The sequence below is a fragment of the Trachypithecus francoisi genome, unplaced genomic scaffold (assembly GCF_009764315.1).
Source record: "Trachypithecus francoisi isolate TF-2019V2 unplaced genomic scaffold, Tfra_2.0 Lachesis_group17, whole genome shotgun sequence".
Taxonomy (NCBI): Eukaryota; Metazoa; Chordata; class Mammalia; order Primates; family Cercopithecidae; genus Trachypithecus; species Trachypithecus francoisi.
In genome coordinates this window covers 59766482-59793865 of record NW_022681462.1, presented here as the reverse complement: position 1 = coordinate 59793865, position 27384 = coordinate 59766482, and the positions used below count along the sequence as shown (strand labels likewise).

The 27384-nt window shown below is 39.3% G+C and overlaps 1 protein-coding gene and 1 pseudogene across 3 annotated transcripts in view; both read right to left on the bottom strand.

Moving 5' to 3' along the window:
- FBXO11 (F-box protein 11) overlaps positions 1-27384 on the bottom strand; it is a 100373-nt gene that overhangs the window by 38754 nt on the left and 34235 nt on the right. The window lies entirely within an intron of this gene.
- Positions 6217-6288, bottom strand: LOC117063120 (annotated as a pseudogene).

The window sequence follows — 27384 nt, the reverse complement described above, 5'->3', positions numbered from 1 at the left end:
TTTCCTTCTCACCATCAACATAGCAAATAGTAAAGACTGCAAAGTAAGGAATTCAGAGGTAATAACAGGAAAGAGAAGGTGCTAATTCAGCTGCACCCTAAAACGCACAGCAAATAAATTCAAGAAGCTACATGATTTAAGTCATGCATACCACAGAAATCTCAACTTCCTATTTGTAAACACTGTCCTAAAGTGCTCATGAGTTATAAAATTATTGTTTTGAACTCTGTGCTGAAGAATATGTGCTAATTTCTACATAGTTCTCATATTAAATTGCTACTGACTGTTCTGAGAATCAAGTACAGTGCTAGAAGGTACTTAAAAAGGGATCATTCTGGGAAGATTACTTGGCTACTACTGTGATAAGCAGCAAGAGAAAGCTTAAAAGGAATCTCTAGTCATTTGAGTTCACTTCATCTTTTGAACTCCTATAGTACTGAATATATACCATATATCCCTTACTATACCTTAGCTGCCTTTTTTTGTTATATGTCATATTTCCCTAACAAAATTATAAGCTCTGAGGGCAAGGTAGGGTAAAAAGGGTGCCCTCTTTTATATTCTTCAGTGTTTAGCTTGGTGCCCACTAAGTACTCAATAAATACTGATTCCCATCAATGGAGAACCCTTTAATTTTACTCAATTCAGGGAGTTCTTTGGAGAAGCCATCACTAGTGGTGGCTATGATGACCTTATGTCCTACTTTACAGGAAAAAAAGAATAAAATAAAAGCCAGACAAGAACTGCCTTAACTTCCTTCCAACATCCAAATCCACAAATGCATTTACATGTCGATCCATTATTTTTTGTTCCCTCCTGAAATTATGGAGAAGTATTTCCCAAGACAGACTTAGCATACATGAAACAAAAAATATTTGTTACATTTAAAAAAAATGAATAAAGCCAAAGATCCATGATAGATGTGGCAAACTGGCTCCAACCCCAGAAACACGAAATCATGGATTAGTTATGGTTTTGCGCCAACAAGTCTAAAAGCAAGACCTTAAAATAATTTTGGCCAGGCGCAGTGGCTCACGCCTGAAAACTCCAGCACTTTGGGAGGCACAGGCAGGTGGATCATCTGAGATCGAGAGTTCGAGACCAGCCTGGCCAACATGGAGAAAACCCATCTCTACTAAAAATACAAAATTGGCCAGGTGTGGTGGCACACGCCTGTAATCCCAGCTACTCAGGAGGCTGAGGCAGGAGAATCACTTGAACCTAGGAGGAGGTTGTTGCAGTGAGCCGAGATCATGCCATTGTACTCTAGCCTGGGCAACAAAAGCGAAACTGCCTCAAAAATAAAATAAAATAAAATTCATTTTACAGTTTTCATTTTTATATCTAATAGAATATTAATGCCAATGATTAATGTCAAGTTGTAATCAAAGACTTAAAAATTTTTGACCATAATTTACAGAAATATTTTAGTTAGAAAAAATGTCCACCAGAAATAGAACGTGATCCACAAATGTAATTTAGCTGCATTAAAAAAATAAAACAGTGAAATTTTAATATATTTATTTAACATATTAAATCTGAAGTATATCATTTCAACATGTAAATATAAATTACTGAGATAATTTACATTTTTTCATACTAAATCTTTGAAAATAGTATGTATGTGTAACACTTACAGCATGCCTCTACTCAGACTAGGCATATTTCAAGTGCTAAAAAGTCACACGCAGCTAGCAGCTACCCTTAATTGGACAATGCAGACACATACAGTCACTTGTCACTTAAAGACAAGAACACATTCTGAGAAGGCTGGTCGTGGTGGCTCACAACTGTAATCCCTGCACTTTAGGAGGCCAAGGCAGTGGTACACCTGAGGTCAGGAGTTCAAGATCAGCCTGGCCAACATGGTGAAACCCTGTCTCTACTAAAAATACAAAAATTAGCAAGGCGTGGTGGCACACGCCTGTAGTCCCAGCTACTCAGGAGGCTGAGGCAGGAGAACCGCTTGAACCCAGGAAGTTGCAGTGAGCCAAGATCATACCCACTGCACTCCAGCCTGGGTGACAGAGCGAGACTCCATCTCAAATGAACAAATAAATGAAATATGGTATTATAATCTTTTGGGACCACTGTCATATACAGTCTCTGTTGTTGATGAAAACATTGTTATGTGGTGCATGACTGTGTTAGAGAGACTGTGTGTGTATACAAAAACACACATATGGCTGGGCGCGGTGGCTCACGCCTATAATCCCAGCACTTTGGGAGGTCAAGGGGGTGGATCATGAGGTCAGGAGATGGAGACCATCCTGGCTAACATGGTGAAACTCTGTCTGTACTAAAAATACAAAAAATTTAGCCTGGCGTGGTGACAGGTGCTTGTAGTCCCAGCTACTCGGCAGGCTGAGGCAGGAGAATGGTGTGAACCCCGGAGGCAGAGCTTGCAGTGAGCCGAGACGGCACCACTGTGTTCCAGCCTGGGTGACAGACAGAATGAGACACCACCTCAATAAAACAAAAAACAGAAAACCACACACATACACATATATATCTTTCACTACACCTTTATCAGTTCTCTTAAAGCAGAAATTCCCAACCCCCAGGGCCAGTTAGGAACTGGGCCACCCAGGAGGTAAGTGGTAGGCGACCAAGCAATACTGCCTGAGCTCTGCCTCCTGTCAGATCAGCCACAGCATTAGATTCTCATAGGAGCGTGAACCCTACTGTGAACTACACGTGCTAGGGATCTAGGTTGTATACTTCTTATGAGAATCTAATGTCTGATGATCTGAGGTGAACAGTTTCATCCTGAAACCATCCACCCCTCTGAGTCCGTGGAAAAATTGTCTTCCACAAAACCAGTCGTTGGTGTCAAAAGGTTGGGGACCACTGTCTTAAAGGACAAAAAGTTAATATGCAATTTAAAAGTATGCTATTTGCACACACATACATAATATCAAAATTTATTTTATAATTTCTAGATTTGACTACAAATCCTATGCTATAAATACACTACAATCTTCACTATTAATAGGAACCACAGAAATAAGTAAAGGCTTCTGGAAAATAAACATGTTTCTTTAATTAAAAAATAATCTTTGACATCTTTGATAATAAATGTAGCACTGAAAATTAATTTTAGGATTCAAATAAGATTCCTAAGTGTTTTGACTCTATTTATTCTGAGGCTAGCAGAATACCTTGATTTTTATATACCTTTTACCTTGAAAGTTTGCAAAAAACTATACTATTGATTGGCTGGGGGTTAAAGTCTACACATTCTAGGTTATAAACTAAGGAAGTTGTTTTCCCCACAAATATACAAATTCCAATTTACTTACCCGTAGTCACAGATCAGACTGGAAACTTAGGCAAATCTGTGCTACTAACAACTTTGTGTTTAGAAACAGCTCCTAGTCTCATGGTGTAAAGGAACCACACTTGACAACTGTTTCTAACACAGTTGGAAACTACCACAGCTTTTCTCTAACTGCTAAAAAAATTCACAAATGGAAATCAAGACAAAATTTAAATACTTATAAAGTTAAACGGTTTAGTTAAAATTTAAATATTTTATAGTAGAGAGCCCAAAAATAAAGTTATAATTAAAAAAACTCCTTTTTAAAAGCTTGACTTGCTGTAAGCAAATGTTTCAGATTTTATATATAGTTACATTTTAAAATTATTTATTTAGGATACTGTTACATAATACTTCCATTAATGTATTCAGTTATTAGCACACACACACTCTTACACTGAATTGTTGCCACTACAGGAATCATTATACTTAAAATGACTAAAAAAAAAAAAAAAAAGTGCATTTTTGTTACTCAGTAACAATCTTCAGAAGCCAAATCTTGCCATGTACTGTTAGGTGTTGGTGAAACAGGTCAATCAAACAGAATATTGTATTTGCTCTTCAAGAGCCTAAGAGACAGACAACTAAACAGGCAGTAATAATGAAGTGTGTCACATGCTGATAAGGATAAGCACAAAGTATTGTGGGAATATGTAAGAACATCTAATCCAATCTTAGATGATGTGGGTATTGGCATAAGGTTTTCTGATGAAGAAAGTCCAAGCTGAGAAGTGGATGATAACTGAAAGTCATGCAGAAGGAACAGTGTATGTGAAGACCTGAAGGTGCTCATCTCCAGCACAGGTATCAAGGAACTGCCAGCTGCTCCATATGTATGGCTATACTATGTAGCAGAGGCCAAATTATAAAGGCTGTTACAAGCACTTAAAAGAATTTAGACTTTATCTTAAAAACAAAATACAGTCACTGAAGGGTATTAAAAAGAACAGTAATGTGTTCTGGTTTTGGTTTTGGGAAGATCACCCAAACAATGTAAAAACAACTGGAAATGAATAGCACTGGTGGGAGGAGACCAGTAAGGGAACTACAGCACAATACAACCCAGAGAGGAAGATGGCTACAGAGGAAGAAATGGATGTATGAGATACATTACAAGATAAAGCTCATAAAACTTGATGAGTGGATATGGTGGGCTGGGGGTGGAGAAGAGGCTGGAACCAAATACTGATTTGGGCAATACAATGGATGGTGGTGCCATGTACAAAGGCAGTGACTTTGGAGGCTGAGGGTGGGGAAAAAAGATGAGTTAAGCGTCTGGATTTTGAGTTTTGAGGTACCTGTGAGACATTCAAGTGGAAATGCCCAAGATAAAATTAAATATGTAGATCTCAAGCATTAGTGAGTCATTTGGGTTGGAATAGAGAATTTTGTCCCTCTGAAAATACACTATACTAGGAATGGGGAGTCAGAAAGCATAGACTAGCCACCACAGCTATCATCACATATCATACATATGGATACAATACTGTTTCATGGTAGACGTGCCATTCAATTTTTGAGGGGTAGCCATATGATGTAAAGTGGATTGTTATCTGTTGATGTCAAAATTAACAATACTCTATATAGAAAATGTCCACAGATTCATGAATTTGAAATGAATTTAAAAAATAAGTAAAAAATGCCTGTGAGCCCAGAATTGACAAAAGTTCGTAACTTTAGTTTGATTAAAAAGAAAATCTCCAACTGACAACTACTAATTCAAGGATTAAAGTCTCTTGAGAATAGCTTAACTTTATTTTAATTCCTTCCTGTTACATATCACATTCTGTTCTCCCAAGACATTTTCTCTCATTGCTTTTGGGAAAAGGAGTATAAAATAGTCTCTCCCCAGAATGGAACATTTAAAAATGTTTCCTTCCATTCACATATTTGTTCCCCTAGTTTTTCACGTTCAATATTTCCTAAGAGTTTAAAATTCATAAAATACATACAATAATTCTTTTCTATTTTAACAAGCAAGAAAACATTTTTTTAAGTTAGTAACCTCCAAAGATTTAAAATACTTAAGCTCAATCCAAGTTCAATTGGACAAAGTAATTCAAAAGTAGTGTTATACCCAAGTAGAAGCTGATATGGCTACAGTATCAAATATATCATTAATTCAAGACCAGAATGGCCATAGCCCCAAATTAACAATTAAGTCAAACCTAGCTTTAGCCTAACCTTGGATTCACAGATGTTATCAACTAAATGTTATTAATTTTTTCTTTTCTTTTCCTTTTTTTTTTTGAGACAGAGTTGCCCAGGCTGGAGTGCAGTGGTATGATCTTGGCTCACCACAACCTCCCGTCCCAGGTTCAAGCGTTTCTCCTGCCTCAGCCTCCCAAGTAGCTGAGACTACAGGCGCATGGCACTATGCCTGGCTAATTTTTGTATTTTTAGTAGAGATGGGGTTTCACTATGCTGGCCAGGCTGGTCTTGAATTCCTGACCTCATGATCCACCCGCCTCGGCCTCCTAAAGTGCTGGGATTATAGGTGTGAGCCACTATGCCTGGCCTATTAATTTTCATCTGTTTGCTAGTCATTGTGAATATAAAGGTCCATCACGAAGGCAACTGTTCTAGTAGGGGAGTGAGATATGTAAACAAAGCAATATAGTAAGTGCCATACCAAGGACACACGCAGGTGTCATAAAAGTATAAAATAGGACACACAAATCATCATATGCACACAGCTTAAAAGAAAACAATTTAGCCTGTCTCTAATGTATTTTCACATAAAATTTAGAAATTTCTAGAAATGTCTTTAGTTTAATGGGCAAGGAGGGTGAGAGCAAGAGCGTGACGTAGGAAGAGCAAAATGAAAATATGGCTATATTCTTATAAGCATTAAATGCTTAACCTTTCCTTTGTGAATTCACATGACAAACAACTTTTTAAATATAGAATGCTTTACAAATTTGTGTGTCAATCTTGGGCAGGGGCCATGCTAATATTCTCTGTATCAAGCAACCATTTTGTTTGTTTGTCTGTTTGTTTTTGTTTTTGAGACTGAGTCTCGCTCTATCGCCCAGGTTGGAGTGCAATGGCGCTATCTTGGCTCACTGCGACCTCTGCTTCCCAGGTTCAAGCGATTCTCCTGCCTCAGCCTCCTGAATAGCTGGGATTACAGGCGCCCGCCACCACACCCTGCTAATTTTTGTATTTTTAGAAGAGACGGGGTTTTGCCATGTTGGCCAGGCTGGTCTCGAACTCCTGACCTCAGGTGATCCACCTGCCTCGGCCTCCCAAAGTGCTGGGATTACAGGCGTGAGACCCTGCATCCAGCCAGCAACCATTTTATTAAAAGAAGAAAAATGGACCTCACCAGAGAGAGAAAAGGATGAGGAGGAGGCTCAGCATCATCAGTTCTTTCCCATAGTTTGACTGTAATTTGTGGTACTGCAACATGATTTCTAGGAATGTTTTTTACAAATCAAGAAATCACCCGACAAGAAAAGTATTAATTTGTTCTACTGACAGGCAGTTCAGGCCCTTAAGATTAAGTGAAATGCTTAAGGTTAGAAAGTCAATAAATGGTAGCAAAATAATTTTTAAGTCAATGGACTCTAGATATACTGTTTTTATTTTTACTTTTCACTACAAAGTAATTTGGGTGTCTTTTAAAAGTTTATTATATCAATACAAATGATGATGGATGATAATGATAGTAATTCAAATAAATAGTACTATTACTGCTAACAGTGTACCTAATACTTACTGAAAACTTACATGTACAGGCACTACTGTTTCAAGTGTTTCATACGTGTATCAACTCATTGAATCCTTGCATCAACTTCATAGGGGACACATTATTATTCCTATGTTACAGATGAGGAGACTAGGCAAAGAGAGGTTAGGCAACTCACGCTAGGTCACATAGTATTAAACAGCAGAGGCAGAATTTGAAATCAGATGGTTAAGCTCCAGAGCCCCATACTCTTTATCTCTGTTATCCAGTCAATTTTGCTAAATAATACTGGACATATTTACTAGGAGTGTATTAGCCTATAAAACAATACCATGGAACAGGGCATAAAACTTTTGGAAATGTTTACTTTGAAGAATTTTTTCTTTGAGACGGAGTCTTGCTCTGTCACCCCAGCTAGAGTGCAGTGGCACAATCTTGGCTGACCGCAACCTCCACCTCCTGAGTTCAAGCCATCCTCCTGCCTCAGTCCTCCAGTAGTGGGATTACAGGTGCAAACCACCAAGCCCAGCCAATATTTGTATTTTTAGTAGAGACAAGGCTTCTCCACATTGGCCAGGCTGGTCTCGAACTTCTGACCTCATGATCCACCTGCCTTGGCCTCCCAAAGTGCTGGGATTACAGGCATGAGCCACCGTGCCCGGCCCAGGAATTTAAAAAAATAATACTTTTCCATGTCATATGGAAAAGTATTTATATATTTATTCAAATATATAAAAATATGACAATATTAAATAAGACCCTTTATTTTATTAATAGGTAGCTCCTCAGATGTTTTAGTATTGTAAATAGTAGTATGTGGAGACAGTATACCACAATGACTAAGGATACAGGCTCAAAAAAGACTGGCTCTTGGTTACATTCCTGGCTTAGCAGCCACCCTGTTATCTTGCGTAAGTGCCTCAACCTCTTTAACTTAGGCTCCTTCACTGATTTTCAGTTCATCTATAAAATGGAGATAATCATGGTGCCTATCTTATAAAATTATTGTGAAGATTAACTAAGATTGATAATACTTAACAGTACCTGGCAGAGATGACCTCTCAATGTTAGCTATTATCATAACTGAGATGGGATACTGAAAGTTAGCAAGATCCACTCAAAATATATTTCAAATTCCACCTGGAGGCTTAAAAACAATTATCCAATTTAATCTTCTAAAAACTCTATGAGGTAGAAATAATAATTCCTATTACAAAATATTACTCATGACAGGTATTTAGAACGGTTCTAGAAGCTTAGAAGATAATGTTAAATCCACAAATGCCAAGTGCTGACCACAGATCAAAATTAATCCTGCTCCTTTTAAAGTATCAGTAGTCATTTGGAGATGCTATAAAACTATTCCAACAATTCTGCCAGTTTCAAAGTATGTATCACATGAATTCTTTCCAAATTATAAAAGTATGTTCACTTAGAAAATGTGAATAAAGAAAAATACACAAAAGAGAAAACAGTTACTCAATGTCTCAGTTTAAGAATATTCTTTTTTTTTTTTAAGACGGAGTCTCACTCTGTCGCCCAGGCCAGAGGGCAGTGGCGCGATCTTGGCTCACTACAACCTCCACCTCCCGTGTTCAAGTGATTCTCCTGCCTCAGCCTCCCGATAGCTGGGACTACAGGCGCGTGCCACCACACCCGGCTAATTTTTTCTATTTTTAGTAGAGATGGGGTTTCACTGTGTTAGCCAGGATGGTCTCAATCTCCTGACCTTGTGATCCGCCTGCCTCGGCCTCCCAAAGTGTTGGGATTACGGGAGTGAGCCACCAAAGAACATGCTCAAATAACACTCTTTGAGCAATGTTTTAAACGAATTATACAATTTGAGACACTATGTACTGCTTGGTATCTTTCTTTTTCATTGTTACTATATCATGAATATGAAATAAGTTCATGATGCACATCATAGAATTTTTTCTGAAACACAGTTTTCAATGGCTGTAGGATATCAATGTCCCATAATTTAATCAGTCCCTTGTTATTAAAGTTTACTTAACTAGTCCCCTGTTATTAAGGTTTTCTGCCTTGGCCATAGTTGTGAACTCTTTTCAATCATGACCAATTTACCCTTTAAGAATAAATATGATTTTTGACATTATTTAAGTCACTCAGAATCAAATGATTTATCAAGCCAAGACATAAAATAGTTGACATTAATTAAAGTACTTATTATAAAGCAGTCAGAGCATCAGCATACATTTTCTCATTTGTTATAACCACCCTATGAGATTGATACTATTATTCCCATTTTACAAATGTGGATACTGAAGTTTAGGAGAGATTAACTTTCTGGAAGTCAAACAGTAAGTAGCAGGGCTGAGATTTGATTCAGAAACCCACAGTCTTAACCTCGGTTCTGTTTGGCTTCCCTAATAATGGTAACAACAAAAGCAGTTAACATTTATTAACACACCAGGCACTGTAATAATTAATTTATTCCTATAAAGGAAAACCTAGTTGTTATTAGTCCAATTTGCCAATTCTGTCCCCAGGACTTTTTCTTTTTTCTTTTTTTTAACCTACCTATCTATACCTTTATTCACTGTGGTCCTACTGCTTAGAACATCCCTTTCTTTTTTCTCTACTTAATGTTTACTGTTCAGTCAAATCTCACGTTCTCCATAAAGTCGTCCACAACTTTCCCATTTTAGACTTATTTGTAATTACAACTTGTAAAAAGTCAAGTCAAATACGGAGTATTAGAAAGAAAACTATGAATACTGGGGGTAAAGTGAATAAAATAAAATAAATAAATAAATAATAGAAAACTGTACCTAGCTGTGTAACTTTGGACAAGTCAATTAACCGCTCTAGAATTCAATTCTTTGCCTGCAAAATGAGAGGGACAAACTAGATCAGCAGTTCTCAAGGCATAAATTAATTAGAATTATGTAGAAGTTTGGTTAAAACACAGATTACTGGGCTCCACCTCTGTAATTTCTGATTCAGAAAATTAGGGAGGAATGAGAATTTGCAATGCTAACACATTCCCACGGATACTGATGATGGTGGACCAGGATCACGCTTTGAGAACCATGGGAGTCAAAGAAAAGTCTTTGAATACCAAGGTAAAAGAACTGGTCTTTACTTTTTTTTTTTTCAGGGGAAAAATTTCAATTACTGTTGTAACATTCATCAAATCTTTTATTAAGAGATGGCTTTGGCGGCAATGGGCATATAAGAAACTAAGGCACAATAAAAAAGACTCCTTCAATATCAGCAATAAATTAGAAAAAGGCCTGGATTAGGGTGGTGGTAGTAAGAACAGGAACAAAACAAAATAAAAACCTAAAAACATTACAGCTCAGTCACTCACCCCTGCTAATGTTTTTGCCATTATCCACAGCAAAGTTGTATGTATATATACTCCTTATAGCTATAAAACAGAACATGAAATCGGGAATCACTTTCTGGAATTGCGAGAGCACTATGTCATTTTTAGGGATTTGGTGTTCAAGTTACTTTCTTAGTACATTTCAACTTCTAATGTTTAAAAATAAAAATATGGGGAAAAATGACTGACTAGGTAGACTCATTTTATTTTATTTTATTTTATTTTTGTTTTTGAGACAGGGTCTCACTCTGTCGCCCAGGATACACTGCAGTGGCATGATCAAAGCTCACTGCAGCCTCGACTTCTGGAGCTCAAGTGATACTCCCACACCTCAGCCTCCTTAAGTAGCTGGGACCAAAGACACACGTGTGTTTTCTGTAGAGATGGCGTCTCACCATGTTCCCAGGCTAGGTAGACTCATTTTATCTCCAAGACTATCTAATGTAATTAGTAAGAAAATAAAGATATAAACCCCTACAACAAAGAAAACAGGATGGACACCATCAGTGTACATAAGAAATTTCAACAGATTTCTGGAACACTTAAAAATAAAGGAATGTGGCCAGGTGCAGTGGCTCACGCCTGTAATCCCAGCACCTTGGGAGGCCAAGGTAGGCTGATCATCCGAAGTCAGGAGTTCGAGACTAGCCTGACCAACATGGTGAAACCCCGTCTCTACTAAAAACACAAAATCAGCTGGGCATGGTGGTGCATGCCTATAATCCCAGCCACTTGAGAGGCTGAGGCAGGAGAACTGCTTGAACCTGGGAGGCGGAGGTTGCGGTGAGCCAAGATTGCGCCATTGCACTCCAGCCTGGGCAACAAGAGCGAAACTCCACCTCAAACAGTTAAAAAAAAAAAAAAAAAAGGAATGTTCCCTGGTGAAGGAAAGTAGAAAAAGCTGTATTGCCTGGTAAACTATAGATGAGCCTACAACAGAAGACAGAGATATCAAGTTCCCTCAAAACCTGAGCAAAAGCCAGGCATGGGGGTGCACACCTGTAGTTCCAGCTACTCAGGAGGCTGAGGTAGGAGGATCACTTAAGCCTAAGAGTTCCAGGCTGCAGCGTGCTATGATTGCACTATGCAGTCCAAACCTAGGCAACCAGGTGGAATCCCATCTCTAAAGATGAAAAACAAACAAAAACCTCAGTGAAGATTTCAACTTACAAAATGCAAGTACAACAAAGGACACAGTGATATGTGGATCTCAAAACAAGCCAAATCTCATCGAACCACCCAACAAGCATAAAGATAGATTGAATTTCCAGACACACAGAGACTTATAAAGTTAATCTTCTCCACAATCTTTCTTAAGAAATTACTTGAAGATATATTTCAGCAAAACTAAGGAGCAAACACCAAAAGCGAAAGACACGGTATGCAGCAATAAACGGACTATCTCAGGAAAGCAACAAAGAGAAGGAATCCCATGATAAAGGGTACAAAATAGGTCCAAAGAAACCAGTATACATCAGAAGAGGGCTCTGGGAATGAAATTTCTTTGAAAAAAAACGGTAATAGATTAGATAGTAGGGAACTTGGAAAAACTTGAGGACATAAAAGGCTGTAAGTGGTATGTAAAAAAGAATCCATCAAAACAGCTAGAAATATCTTCTGAGTGGCCTATGGACAGTAGTATCAGTTAGTGGAGAATGAAATATAATTTTAGCACATATTCAGCACTACAGAGGTAAAACGTCCATATTCATAAGGTGAACATTTACTTTTCAACTTCAACAATCCACCTACATATAAATCAATGAAGAAAACTTAACTAATGATAGGCTAATTATGTTATCAACTGTGATAATGAAAATGTAGAACTGAAACAGCACAGTGTAAAAAGCAAGAACCATGAACGTCATAATACAAAGGAGGGAGTCTACAGATATTATCCAAGGTGAAGAAACAAAATTAAACTGTAAGTATATGATTTAAAGCTATACTGGGATGAGTTGGATGGTCAGAACGTTGTATGTAGACCATCACAGCAGAAATCAATAGACAATGTTTAAATGAGATAGTGGAATAAACTCTGAGCAGCCAATACAGACATTACACTATTTATGCACAGAAACTCATCTACTTTATTCAAAGTTCACCACTCGGGATCTTTACTTTGCATACAATTCTTTCAATTAGGGCACCAGATTTCCAAGTCTACATACCTAACAGTACATGTGGATTTACTGGAGATTACAAAGTCAGTATATAACTTGCCCCATAAACAAAGAACATGCCATTTGTTTGAGAGAAAAGATACACACAGCCATTAATGAGCAAAAAGGTTTTTTTTTTTTTTTTTTTTAATCAGCAGAGACAGGGTTTTGTTTTGCTGCCCAGGCTGGTCTCAAACTCTTGGCTTCAAGTGATCCTCCTGCCTCAGCCTCCCAAAGTGTTGGGATTATAGTCGTGAGCCACCATACCCGGCCAGTAATTTCATGGTCTCAGACAGACATATATATAGCTAATACTATATGTACAACCAGACCATGTGAGACAAGTAAAGACTACGAATATAAAATAAAATCCTGTATCTGCAGTACAACTGATCTACATAGAAGCTTAGAAAAATCAATAAAAATAATTATGGGGGGTAGATTTCATAGCATGGATAGGGATGTGGGTTAGGGGTAATACCAGACCACAAAAGATGAACAACTACGTGTTCAGAGAGAAGAGACATTAACAAATGAGCAAAGCTAACTCAGGAGCTTTGTCAAGAGAAGCCACAGTAAATTAGAGAAGGAAGTCTTCAGGAACTCAAAGTCACTGAATGAATATACAAAACTGGCAGATGCAGGACTATAGAAATATTTTTTAGGCAAGCCTGTTTCTTACCACCAAAATTACAAGATAGCCTTTGCAGCTGGAAATACAAGAATCATAAGGAAGATGAAGCAGACTTTTAAAAATTGCCATTATTTTGTGCTTTACATGGGCAAATATATATATATTACACACACACACATATTTCAAATCTTTACCAAAGTAGATGAAATATCACATTAAAGAACAGCAGATGGCGCCAAAATATCTTTTTTAAAAATTCACTGCCTTGGGTCACTATAAATGATAAACTGAAACCAAAGGGAAACTAACACAACTGAAGAGTATAAATTAGAAAAAAAAATACAAATTATTCAAGTTTTCTTTTTATTTTTTTGAGGTGGAGTCTCACTCTGTCACTCAGGCTGGAGTGCAGTGGTGCAATCTCAGTTCACTGCAACCTCCGCTTCCCAAGTTCAAGCAATTATCCCTGCCTCCCACTCTTAAGTAGCTGGGATTACAGGCATCTGCCACCATGCCTGGCTAATTTTTGTATTTTTAGTATTGACAGGGTTTCGCCATGTTGGCCAGGCTGGTCTCCAGCTCTTGACCTCAGGTGGTCCACCCACCTCGGCCTCCCCAAGTGCTGGGATTATAGACGTGAGCCACCATGCCTGGCCCAATTATCCAAGTTTTCATGTAGTAAACCTACACACTGATGTCAATAACAATGTTCTAAAGCATGAATACTTAATGAAAAACATAACACAGGCCAGGCGTGGTGGCTCACGCCTGTAATCCCAGTACTTTGCGAGGCCGAGGTGGGCAGATCACCATCACCTGAGGTCAGGAGCTCAAGACCAACCTGGCCATCACGGTGTAACTCTGTCTCTACTAAAAATACAAAAATTAGCCAGGCATGGTAGCACATGCCTGTAATCCCAGCTATTCAAGAGGCTGAGGCTGGAGAATCCCTTGAACCTGGGAGGTGGAGGTTGCAGTGAGGTGAGATTGTGCCATTGCTCTCCAGCCTGGACAACAGAGTAAGACTCTGTCTCAAAAAAAAAAAAAAAAAAAAGAAAAACACAATGTAAATGCAAAAACCTGAACTGACTTATCTAGAAAAAGGGTAGGTCGTGGTGGCTCATGCCTGTAATCCCAGCACTTTGGGAGGCCAAGATGGGTGGATCACAAGGTCAGGAGTTTGAGACCAGCCTGACGAACATGTTGAAACCCCGTCTGTACTAAAAATACAAACATTAGCTGGGAGTGGTAGCACGTGCTTGTAATCCCATCTACTCAGGAGGCTGAGGCAGGAGAATGGCTTGAAACTGGGAGGCGGAGGTTGCAGTGAGCAGAGATTGCTCCACTGCACTCCAGCCTGGGCGACTGGGGGAGGGGGAGATGGGGGCGGGGGGAGGGAGACAGGGAGGGAGGGAGGGAGGGAAGGAGGAAGGAAGGAAGGAAGAAGGAAGGAAGGAAGGAAGGAAGGAAGGAAGGAAGGAGGGAGGGAGGGAGGGAGGGAGGGAGGGAGGATTATAGCTATAAAATTAAAGGAATTCATATCAACATCTACTTAAACTCTTAATGGCACTAACAGAACTGATGAGCAATATAGGTAATTTAAAGCCACTCTTCAGAGAAATGTATTTTCTTTCTTGATTCTAGGATGCGATGTGCAAGCAGAAACGCTACAATAAAATGTACCCAACTAATCTGAAGATCATCCAGAGTTCAAAATATTAAAATACAAAAATAAAAAATGAAAAAAATTAAGGATTTGGAGAACTTGTGCCAAAGTCAATGGTTCACTTTTATCATGATATTGGGGTTAAGACTGAATTGAATTTCAGATGTCTTGGAGGATTTTTAAAAAAAAGATTAAACTAATTTCACCAGTTGGTGCTGTGAAGGGAGGTGGGGGAAAAGTTGGCAAGATTTAAAAGTAACAGGCTCTAGATAATTTACATACATATACAAAAAGAGTACATTTTCATAAATGGATGAGACCTCAAGAAAGATTCTCTTCCAATCCCTTGAATACAAATAACTAAAGCTTTACTCTTGTCTTTCTTATTTGTAGCCCTCAAAGTGTTTTCAGTTAGGCTTTCAAGGTAGCTGGGGGTTTACACCCTTCAAGCACTAAAACAGAATTTTCATTTTAATCATTTTGATTAAAAATATTTTCAAAGTCAATTATGTTATCTTTTAAGACAAGAATATTCTTAAAATAACATTAATACTTATAAGATAATCATTAGGATCATGAAATAGGCTATTGTTTTGTGCTAGGGTAAGATCTGAGATCCTGAGGCTCCATTTATCAGTACAAAGCTATTTTCTAGAACAAGTTATCCTAAATGCTTAGTTTGATATTCTCATAAAAAGTTTATAGACTTTTTCCCCTTCTTGCTGTCATGTTGCTGTTTCTAGCTGTCCATGGCCTAACTATAAAATCCTCTCTTCTCTGATAAACCGATAAAATAAGCTTACTAGACATGCCTGTTTTTAAAGTAAGAGTAAACAGGCACTAAATGAGAGCTTAAGAGATTTTTTCCAAGAAAGAACACGGGTTTTAGAACTATGCTATGCTGCTCAGAAGTCTTTATTGCTTCTGTTTTTTAGTGTTAAATGGAATTGCTGGGCACTTTATTCCAAATAGTTAAACTACTCATTTTTATCACTGTGCCCTGACTAGTTAACTCATATGCCAGAGAGCACACAACCAAAGAATCTCCAACAGCCAGGGCATGAGAAATTGGCTATATTTCACATGGCTGGCTAATAAATTTAAACAACAATTACGAATGTAAGTTTTCAATCCTTAGCCTTAAGAATTATTTTACCCTGGATTTTTTTTTTGGAGACAGAGTCTCCCTCTGTTGCCCAGGGTGGAGTGCAGTGGCGCGATCTCGGCTCACTGAAACCTCCGCCTCCCAGGTTCAAGCAATTCTCCAGCCTCAGCCTCCCGAGTAGCTGGGACTACAGGTGCATGCCGCCACGCCCAGCTAACTTTTTGTATTTTAGTACAGACAGGGTTTCACTGTGTTGCCTAGGCTGGTCTCAAACTCCTGAACTCGGAAAATTCGCCTGCCTAGGCCTCCCAAAGTGCTAGGATTACAAGTGTGAGCCACTGTGCCCGGCCTACCCTGGATTCTTAACCAAAGCTAATCAAAACCTTTTCTCTGCAGGAGACAGAGATAAAGAAAGTCAAACCAAATAGTCACACGGAATAACCGTGTTCCGCTGGAAAATAGGAAAAAAAAATTAGTTGTTTTCCCCTATTTTTTTTGAGACGAAGTTTCGCTCTTGTTGCCCAGGATGGAGTATAATGGCGCAATCTCGGCTCACCGCAACCTCCGCCTCCCGGGTTCAAGCAATTCCCCTGCCTCAGCCTCTGGAGTAGCTGGGTTTGTATTTTTCCTAGAGTCACCACACCCAGCTAAGTTTGTATTTTTAGTAGAGACGGGGTTTCTCCATGTTGGTCAGGCTGGTCTCGAACTCCCAACCTCAGGTGATCTGCCTGCCTCGGCCTCCTAAAGTGCTGGGATTACAAAAGTGAACCACTGCACCCAGCTCATTTATGGTGACTCTATACCCTAGGATTGGCAGGTCCAAGCCAATGTGGCCCAGTGAGACACAAGAAGTAACTTGCTTGGTCTTGGCTTCTGGGAAAGAGATGTTCTCTCTTTTCTCCTGATAGATACAAGCAAGGATGAAGGATGCATTATTTATAGAAGGCAGCCATCCTAGGTCCTTAAGGAGAACTAACCTAAGGCCCTTGTTGACACAATGAATAGGGCACACCTAAGACAACAGCAGAAAATCAAAGACAAAACTTCTTGTCATGTAAAGGTTAAGTTTTCTTTTTTTTTCTTAAGATAGAATCTTGCTCTGCTGCCCAGGCTGGAGTGCAGTAGCACAATCTTAGCTCACTGCGACCTCCGCCTCCTAGGTTCAGGCGATTCTCCTGCCACAGTCCCCTGAATGGCTGGGATTACGGGTGCACGTTACCATGCCTGGCTAATTTTTTTTATTTTTAATTTTTAGTAGAGATGGGGTTTCAGCATGTTGGCATGGCTGGTCTCAAACTCCTGACCTCAAGTGATCCGCCTGTTTCGGCCTCCCAAAATGCTGGGACTACAGGTGTGAGCCATCGTGCCTGGCCAGTTCTTATAGGATAAGCCAATTTAAATCAGATTTAAGTTACATACAAAAGCATCCTGAAATTTAAAAAAGCTCCACTGTTCAAGATACATAACCAGAGCTGAAAGTCATTGGACTAGAGCAGTAATAGCCTGAAATTAAATGGGGTGATATGAAGAACTGGAAAAGAAAATGAAAATATGAATCAAAATCTAATCTGTGGGGCAAACTCCTTTTTTTTTTTTTTTAATTTTTTTTTTTTAGAGATAACGTCTTGCTATGTTGCCCAGACTGGTCTTGAACTCCTGGGCTCAAACGACCCTCCTGCCTCTCAGAGTAGCTAGGACTACTGTGCCACCATGCTTGACTCACAGGGCAAATGTTAAATCATAAAAATGTAAGTGCAAATCTCAAAATATGCACAATGTATAATTCTTTCTCTGGATCATCTTTTAGCAGTGATTATCACAGTACAAGTATATCAATGCTATATAATAACTATAACAAATCTAAGAACAATTGGCCCAAAGACTTACAGCAGCTTCAAAAATGTTTGCACCTGGGTGTGGTGGCTCACACCTGTAATCCCAGCATGCTGGGAGGCTGAGGTGGACGGATCACCTGAGGTCAGGAGTTTGAGACCAGGTTGGCCAACATGGTGAAACCCCATCTCTACTAAAAATACAGAAATTAGCCGGGAGTGGTGGCACATGCCTGTAATCCCAGCTACTTGGGAGGCTAAGGGAGGAGAATCGCTTGAACCCGTTAAGCAGAGGTTGCAGTGAGCCAAGATCGTGCCATCACACTCCAGCCTGGGTGACAAGCATAAAACTCTGTCTAAAATACACACACAACGAAACAAAAGTTTCCCCCTTGCCTTCAAATCTATTTCAATATAGAAAATAAAAACAAAACATTGTTGTTAGGTTAGCTCAACATACAGTAGTCTCAAGTTAAAGATGCTATAGGAGAGCTAATGAGCTAATTATTAAATTAGAATTCTATTTACACTTTCTTGTTAGGAATAATCACTAGTTGATTTTATAAAAGATATTCTGCTTTCAGGCCTATAGAGAAACAGAATTAAATAAAAATATACTTTAATTTCTACAAGTACTCTTAAACAACTCATTTACATGACTCTGAAACAACCCAGCTAAAGAAAACTTAAGTGAAACCTATAATCAAATCATAAGGGCATTAGTTTAATAAACTCTTTTTCAAAAAAATGGTCTACAGACAGCTCCTAATTTATGAATTACCTAAATAAAAGTGGTAACTTTATTTCAAAAGTTTCCGCTAGTTCTCACTAGACCTAATATTTTGGGGTTATGGTGTAACAATTTTTCAAGGAATTGGTTAAATCTGAAGAAATACAGCATCTTCCTCTAGAACACAAAGGCCGGGCGCGGTGGCTCACGCCTATAATCCCTGCACTTTGGGAGCCTGAGGTGGGCAGATCACTTGAAGTCAAGAGTTTGAGACCAGCCTGGCCAACAAGGTGGAACCACGTCTCTACTAAAAATATAAAAATAAGCCGGGTATGGTGGCACACGCCTATAATCCCAGCTACCTGGGAGGCTGAGGCAGGAGAATTGCTTGAACCCTGGAGGTGGAGGTTGCAGTGAGCTGAGATAGTGCCTCTGCACTCTAGCCTGGGAGACAGAGTGAGACTCTGTCTCAAAAAAAAAAAAAAAGGCCCATAAAGATAAATCAATAAATCTAAAGCTCAATTTATGGTTTTGTTATTTCGAACAAAATGGTAGTCAACTTACAATATGGTATATGTGCTGGAATTTTTAATTAATTTCAATTAAAAAGCTGGTAATTTGGTCATGTTTACCAAGGCATGTGACTTCACTGATCTTCACAGTTGTAAGACTAACAAAACTATGGTAGTTAAACAGAATTCCTCCTAATTAAATGTTGCTATTCATTAAATACAAAAAAGCATTTATTAAGTACTCATGGTATTTCATGAGAAATCATATAAAGATAATGAAAGGGGTAGAAACTACCTTTGAACAACTCATAATTAAAGACGGGAATTGGCTGGGCACGGTGGCTCACGCCTGTAATCCCAGCACTTTGGGAGGCCAGGGCAGGCAGATCACCTGAGGTCAGGAGTTCAAGACCAGCCTGGCCAACATGGCAAAACCCTATCTCTACTAAAAATACAAAATTAGCCAGGTGTGGTGGTTTATGCCTGTAATCTCAGCTATTCGGGAGGCTGAGGCAGGAGAACTGCTTGAACCCAGGAGGCAGAGGCTGCAGTGAGCCAAGATCTCACCACTGCACTCCAGCCTAGATGACAAGAGTGAAACTCCATCTCAAAAAAAAAAAAAAAGACAAAAACAAACAAGAATCTAGATTAAATAACGGTAAATAGGAGCCTAGATTTAATAAATTATTTATGTTATAAACAAACAATAGAGTCTTCTGTCAAGATGAACACAAGTCCACAGAGGTCAGGTAAATCACTAACTTATTCACTAGGGCAATGACACACCTATGAAGTAGGTATTTTCACCCACATCAAGTGATGGAATTGAAAAGAAGCAAAGCCTTGAAATTTAGTTTTACTTTTAAGATCCTTAAATGAATCCACATGTATTATAACAGTCTATTTGTTATGTGAGACAAGAACACTCTTTCCTCATTTATTCGCCAACAATACTTTAAGTAAAATATTAGTGTAACACCCAACCAGACTTTCATTCTACATGTACAAACAAAACACCTGGGCACTCGTTAGTTTAAACCTATTTATAGAGCAATATTTTCTTAAACTAAAAATTTCCTGAACTGTTGTTTCCTGTTTCCACAGGAATTAACCGAGTTGTAACTGTACGTATATATGAACCACAGTGTCTGGTAGGTAATAAGTGCTCAATAAATACCTATCAATAAACAAACTGCAGCAAAACTTGATTGTATCTTTGTGACAGAAACTCTTATCACCCCAAATCTATTTACCCCTTCTGTGATAAAACCAAGATTTTAACCTGCACAGATGACCATCTTGAATAAAGCCCACATTTCTCAGCTTCTCTTATTACTGAGTTGGCCATACACGGCCAATGGGCTACATGTGTCCTCCATGACTTCTGAGATATGTTTTAAAAGAAAGGAAGAAGACCCACCTTCACCCTTTCTGCTTCCTGGTAGAAAGAATGTTGGAGACTGAACACATAGTTTGAACCACAAAACCTGTGTTTAAGGATTGTAGACTAATAAATAAAACAGGGGCCTAGGTCCCTAATGTCATAGTGGAGCCTTCATACCAACTCTAGATGCTTACCTGTAGACTTTCATCACAACAGAGAGGAATAAACTTTTTTTTTTTTGAGACAGAGTCTCGCTTTATCGCCCAGGCTGGAGTGCAGGGGCCAGATCCCAGCTCACTGCAAGCTCCGCCTTCCGCGTTTACGCCATTCTCCTGCCTCAGCCTCCGAGTAGCTGGGACTACAGGCGCCTGCCACCACGCCCGGCTAGTTTTTTTTTTTTTTTTTTTTAGTAGAGACGGGGTTTCACCGTGTTAGCCAGGATGGTCTCGATCTCCTGACCTCGTGATCCACCCGTCTCGGCCTCCCAAAGTGCTGGGATTACAGGCTTGAGCCACCGCGCCCGGCCCAGAGAGGAATAAACTTCTATCTTGTTAAACAACTGTTGTTTTGGGTTTGCTGTCACTCTGGCAGATCTAATTTTAATTAATAGTCATACAAAGTAAAAACACTCTCTACATTTGTGTAAAAATCTTAAAACAAATTTAAGACATTGGTGGAAACAACATGGGATATTATTAGAGTCAACAGAATGTGTTCAAATACCAGCCCCAATACTTAGTTACATGATTGTGGGCAGACACTCAGCCTCATTGAGCCTCAGTTTCCATATGGGTAAAATGGCAGAAAAATATTTACTTCCGAGAACCTCCCTTTTACTCGTGAGGATTAAATATGATAAACGGGGAAAGAAGGAAGCAAAGGGAAACCAAATAATCAGCAAAGATACTTTAAAAAAATATTAGCTGGGGCCAAGTACAGTGGCTCATGCCTATAATCCTAGGACCTTGGGAGGCTGAGGCAGGAAGAATCACTTGCAGCCGGGAGTTCAAGACCAATCTGCGCAACATAGCAAGATCCCCATCTCTACAAAAAAAAAAATTGGCTGGGTATGGTGGCACACAACAGTAGTAGCTACTTGAGAAGCTGAAGCAGGAGGAACACCTGAGCCCAGGAGTTTGAGGCTGCAGTGTGCCACTGCACTCCAGCATGGACAACAGTCAGATCCCTTCTGTTTAAAAAAAAAAAAAAAAGGTGGGAAAAGGAAATAAAAATGGTTCAAAACCCAAAAACAATGTAGAAAGCAGGTAATTCAACTATGCTCTATCTCATCTTTTATAACATATAACATCTACAAAATGAGGGTGTTGTATTACATGGTATCTAAAGGTTCTTTCAGCACTAAAAAACGGTATCTCAAAATTATGTGTTCTGTTACACATATCTACACTAGCAAGTTTTCTTTTCTTTCTTTTTTTTTTTTTGGGGGACAGAATCTCACTCTGTCACCAGGCTGGAGTACAACTGGTGTGATCTAAGCTCACTGCAAACTCCGCCTCCTGGGTTCAAGCGGTTCTCCTGCCTCAGCGTCCTGAGTAGCTGGGATTACAGGCGCCTGCCACCATGCCCGGCTAATTTTTGTATTTTTAGTAGAGACAGGGCTTCACCATGTTGGCCAGGATGGTCTCTATCTCCTGACCTCATGATTCGTCCACCTCAGCCTCCAAAAGTACTGGGATTACGGGCGTGAGCCACCGTACCCGGCCTACGCTAGCAAGTTTTCTTACGACCTTTCAGCTCCATGTCACTTTGAGAAAAAATAGCCACCCTCCAAACATACTTTGATAACAGCCAGGATTCTCCATGAGGCTTGATTATCTTCAGAATACTTTTAAGTATGTAACACTGTTCTGACTCTGCAAAATGTTTTGTGTTCTCTGGCATTTTTTATATGTACTCAAAAAATAGAGCTGCAATATCTAAGAATTAAGGCCCTCTGACGATACTCAAAACTTATAAATAAGCTACCTGAAAACTAAAAATCTAATTGCTCCCAGGTTCCAGATTTTGTCTAATATGGTTTCCTTTAATTAACTGCTTTAATTAATTTCATTATTCTCTCTTCTCTTTATTGGTACAGTGTAGTATCAGTCAGATAGGCTAGTTTAAGCTGCAGTAACAAATCTCCAAAACTTCCTGTCTAGCTTAAAACAATGAAGATTTATTTGCTGTTCACTTTACATGTTTATCATGAGTTGGTGAAGAGCTCTGCTCCATAGAGTCGTCCTCCACTGGAACTCAGCTTATGGAGCAGCTACTCTTTGAAACACTACTAGTTGCAGCAGCAGAAAGAAAAGAGAGTTCTAGAAGTTCTCATACTGGCAATTAAATGATTGGCCTGGAAGTGACACACTAACTTCCATTCACAACTCTTTGGTTAGAACTGTTCACACGGCCCAATGACAAAGGGGTCAGGAAGTGACAGATGGAAGAGAGCCAAAGATAATCACTAAGCAGTATAAATGATTGCTCCAAGTCCCAGTCTAATGACACATATGAAAAAGGTTAAATAAATGTTTTTAGTGATATAGATTTGAGAAACTATTAATTCTAATGGTCATTTGATCATTTAAGATCAGGACCTTAAGCTTCACTGAATTCACAAACATAAACTTCCAGATTCCAGGGGAATCTAAATCAAATGCCTGGAGTAAGTCAATAAAGAACTGACACACACTATCTGCATGTTGTTATCTATGTAGATATGGATACATACATACATACATATTCTCCTAAAGACACAGTACATTTCCAGGGAAATAGAGATGACAATGCCAGCCCAAATTTGCGGCTTAAAAAAAACATATTAATTCATCCCATGTTAGTTTCTCATGTCCCAAAATTAAAAACAGCAATTCTTTTTGTAAGTCTCTGAATATGGACCAAATAGTTAGCACGGGTCATATATTTAAATGTCTAAAGATCACAGGTAAAGAAAGTGAGTGAAGAAATATCAGAGGATGCAGAGAACTGAAGAATTTATGGCCCACACAATCCTTACCCAGTGCAAATTCCTGGACAACTACTGCCCTGTTAGAATTCAAGCCAGTGTTACTGGATGGTCTGAAATGTACAAAGAAGCTGGGAATCAGCTATTCAGGAAGCTGAGGCAGGATAATCACTTGAACCCGGGAAGCGGAGGTTGCAGTGAGCCGAGATCTCACCACTGCACTACAGCCTGGGGGATAGAGCGAGACTCTGCCTCCAAAAAAAAAAGAGGCTGGGAATCAAGACTATGTGAAATCTCTGGAAGCTTTCATGTTCTTCTCATTATTCCTGGGTACCCTGAAATTTCACAATATGCCACAGTGTGGGCCTCTTACCATTCATTGTCATGAATGCCTGGTGGGCCCTCCCAACTGCAAATTCATGTACTTTATTTTTGAGAAATTTTCTTGAAATATTTGTTTGAATTACTTCTCAATTTTGTACTTCTGGAACTCCTAATACTTGAGAGGTGGACCTCCCAGACTGACAGCTCTCTAACTGCCCACATTTCACATTTTTGTTTTAAAATTCCAGTTCCCCAACCATTGTTGTCATTGCCCAGTAGGCTCATAAACAAAGTGGCCATGGTGGCAGGAATGGAGGTTATACCTGGGCTTAACAACAGGAATTTCTACTTGCCAAGGTTGATTTGGCTATGGCTGCTGTTGAGTATCCAATCTGGTAGCAACAGAGGCCAATACTTAGCCCCCAATATAGTACCACTTCCTGGGGTGATTAGCCAGGTACCTAGTGGCAGGTTTATTATACTGGACCATTTCCATCATGAAAAAGGCAGCATTTGTTCTCACTGGCATACACACTTCGCAGCAAATGAAAGGCAGCAATGGGCCCATGTTCATGGAATTCACTGGTTTTACCATGTTCCCTAGCATCCTGAAGCAGTTGGCTTCACAGAACAAGTGACCTTTTGAAGATTCAGTTACAACGTTAGCTAGGTGGCAACACCTTGTAGGGTTGAGGCAAAGTTCTACAGGAGACTGTGTGTTCTGAATCAGTGTCCAATATATAGTGTTATTTCTTCCATAGCCAGAATTCACAGGTCCAGGAAACAAATGGTGGAAACAGGAGTGACATCACTTATTACCCATAGTAACTCACTAATGAAATTTCTGCTTCTTGTCTCTGTGAGCTTATGCTCTGCTGGCCTAGAAATTTTAGTTCTAGGTTTTATCAAGAGACACAATAATGATTTCACTGGAAGTTAAGACTGCCACCTGGCCACTTTGGACTCCTTATGCCTTTGAATCAACAGGCAAAGAAGGGTGTTACTGGGCTGGCTGGAGTGACTGATCTTGACAACCAAGGGGTAACTGAACTGCTACTCTACAATGAAGGAAAGGAAAAGTTATGTCTGAAATACAGGAGATTTCCTAGGGCAACTCTCTCAGTATTACCATGTCCTGTAATCAAATGCAATGGAAAACTACAACAACCCAATTCAGGTGGGACTACTAATGGCCCAGACACATCAGGAACGAAGGTTTGGGTTACCCCACCAGGTAAAGATCCATGGCCAGCCGAAGTACATGCTGAAGGCAAAGAGAGTACAGAATGGGTACTGGAAGAAGGTATTTATATCACACAGTATGTAAGTTATAGGATTTCAAGAAGAGCAAACCCAAGTGTTTTGCTTCCTTTTTTGGGGCAAGGTTTAGTGCACTTTTGGTCATAAACAGGATAGTTATGACATATTAGGTGAAAGTATGACCTGGCTCGTTGTTTTTTAGTAGAGACGGGGGCTTCACCATGCTGGCCAGGCTAGTCTCAAACTCCTGACCTTAGGTGATCCACTCACCTCGGTCTCCCAAAGTGCTGGGATTACAGGAGTGAGCCACCGTGCCTGGCCAAGATTAAAATTTAAATTAGTTAACTCTGAGTAAGCTGACTGCCTCCCATGTGAGTGGGCCTCATCCAGTCAGTGGAAGATCTGAATAAAACACAGATAGGCCTCTCCAAGCAAGAAGGAATTTTCCAGGCAACTGCCTTTGGTGTTCATCTGTATCATCAGCTCTCCTGAGTCTCTCTCTCTCTCTCTACGTATATATCCTATTGAGTTCTGCTTCTCTGGAGAACCTTAATACAAGTGGATTTTTAAATTAGTGTTATTGCCACTTACCATCTCATTCTGCTTATGTCTTCTTCTCTGTACTACGCATAAATCTAAAGAGCTGCTTCTGATTGCTACATAAATAGTCTCTGTGTGTGGGCTGAATTGTGCCTCTTAAAATGATATTATGTCCTAATCCCTGATACCTGTCAACGTGGCCATATTTGGAAATACGGTCTTTGAAAATGCAAGTTAAGGTGGGGTCTTTAGGGTGGGGCCTAATTCAATAGGACTAGTGTCCTTATAAAAACAGGTAAGTGCCAATGTGAAGACACACACAGAGGGAGAATGCTATGTGACAAAAGAGGCAGAGACTGAAGTGATGCAGCTGCAAACCAAGGAATACCAAGGATTAACAGACACCACCATAATCTACAAATAGGCAAGGAAAGATTTTACCCAGATTCTCAAGCATGGTGCTGCTGCTACCTTGATTTTAGACAGAAGTATGAGAGAATAAACTTGTTGTTTCGAGCTCCCAGTGTGTGGCAGTTTGATATGATAGCACTAGAAAAGTTAATACAACGAGCACTCACAAATTTTACTTATCTACATTCAGATTGATACATGGAACACACAGGCTGTCTCCAACTTCCTGCCACTACAAATAATATGGCAATGAATACCCATGTACATTATCCCTTTATGAAACTCTTACAAATACTCTGAGATGTCTACAAATGAAATTACTGGATCATAGGATATGCACATACTTACTACTAGTTGAGCTCCAGAATGGTCGCAGAGTCTACACTCACTACTAACAATTGGCATCATTCTCCACAGGGTAAGTTTTAGAAAGTCCACAAATGCTTTGATACTCCTCTCCCTTGATGAGGTGAAGCTGTATTCCTCTCCCCTTAAGTACTGGTTGAGTGTAGTCACTTGCTTCTAATGAACGGGAAGTGGTGATAGTATGCAATTTGGGAGAGCAGGTGATAAGACACAGTAGCTACCTGCTTGCTCTCTTAGATTACTTGCTCTGGACAAAGCCACGTGCCCCATCACTAGAAGAAGCCTTATGAATCCATTCAAGCAGCCCTGTGGACAGGCCCAGGCAACAGAAAACTGAGACTTTCTGCAAACAAATAGCAAGAAACTGAGGCCTCTTGCCAACAGCTATGTGAATGAGACATCCTGAAAGTACATATTCAACCCTTCAAATGACTATAGCCCTGGTCAACTGTTTGCAACCTAATGAGACTTTGAGAAAGATTTTAAATTTGGGGGTAATCTGTCATGAAAGATAACTAAATGCATTCAGTTTTCTGGTTTTTCTTCCCCCTCAAACTAACAGGTATAAAATGAGATCTCATCTTAATTTACATTTTTTTCTGACAGCTAATGATTTGAGCATGTCTTCATAGGTTTATGAGCTTTGAGGTTCATCCATAAACCACCTATTTAGAATCTTTGCGTATTTTTATATTAGGGTGACTATCTTTTTCCTTTTGATTTCCAAGAGTTCCTTGAATCCTGTAGATATTAAATCCCTTGTCAGATTTCACATTTTGAAAACATCTTTTCCCATTCTATCATGATGTCCCTTCAATGCACAGAACTCTTTAATTCTGATACAAACAAATTCATTCCACTTTTTGACACAAGCAATGTGCTTTCAAAGTTCTGTAAACAGTCTTTTCCCACTACTGGGGATAATGGGATAATCTGTCAACATTTCTATACCTTCCACATGTCATATATATTTTGATGTTTTTAATTTACAAGAGCTCATTTTCGTTCTTTGATGCTCCTTATTTATAACCGGAAGGTCTGACTTCACAAATAATTGTAGCTTCTTTTATCCCTCTGAAACTTAGTTTCTTTCACGTTTTCTTCTTCCTGTACCATTTCTGCTGCTTC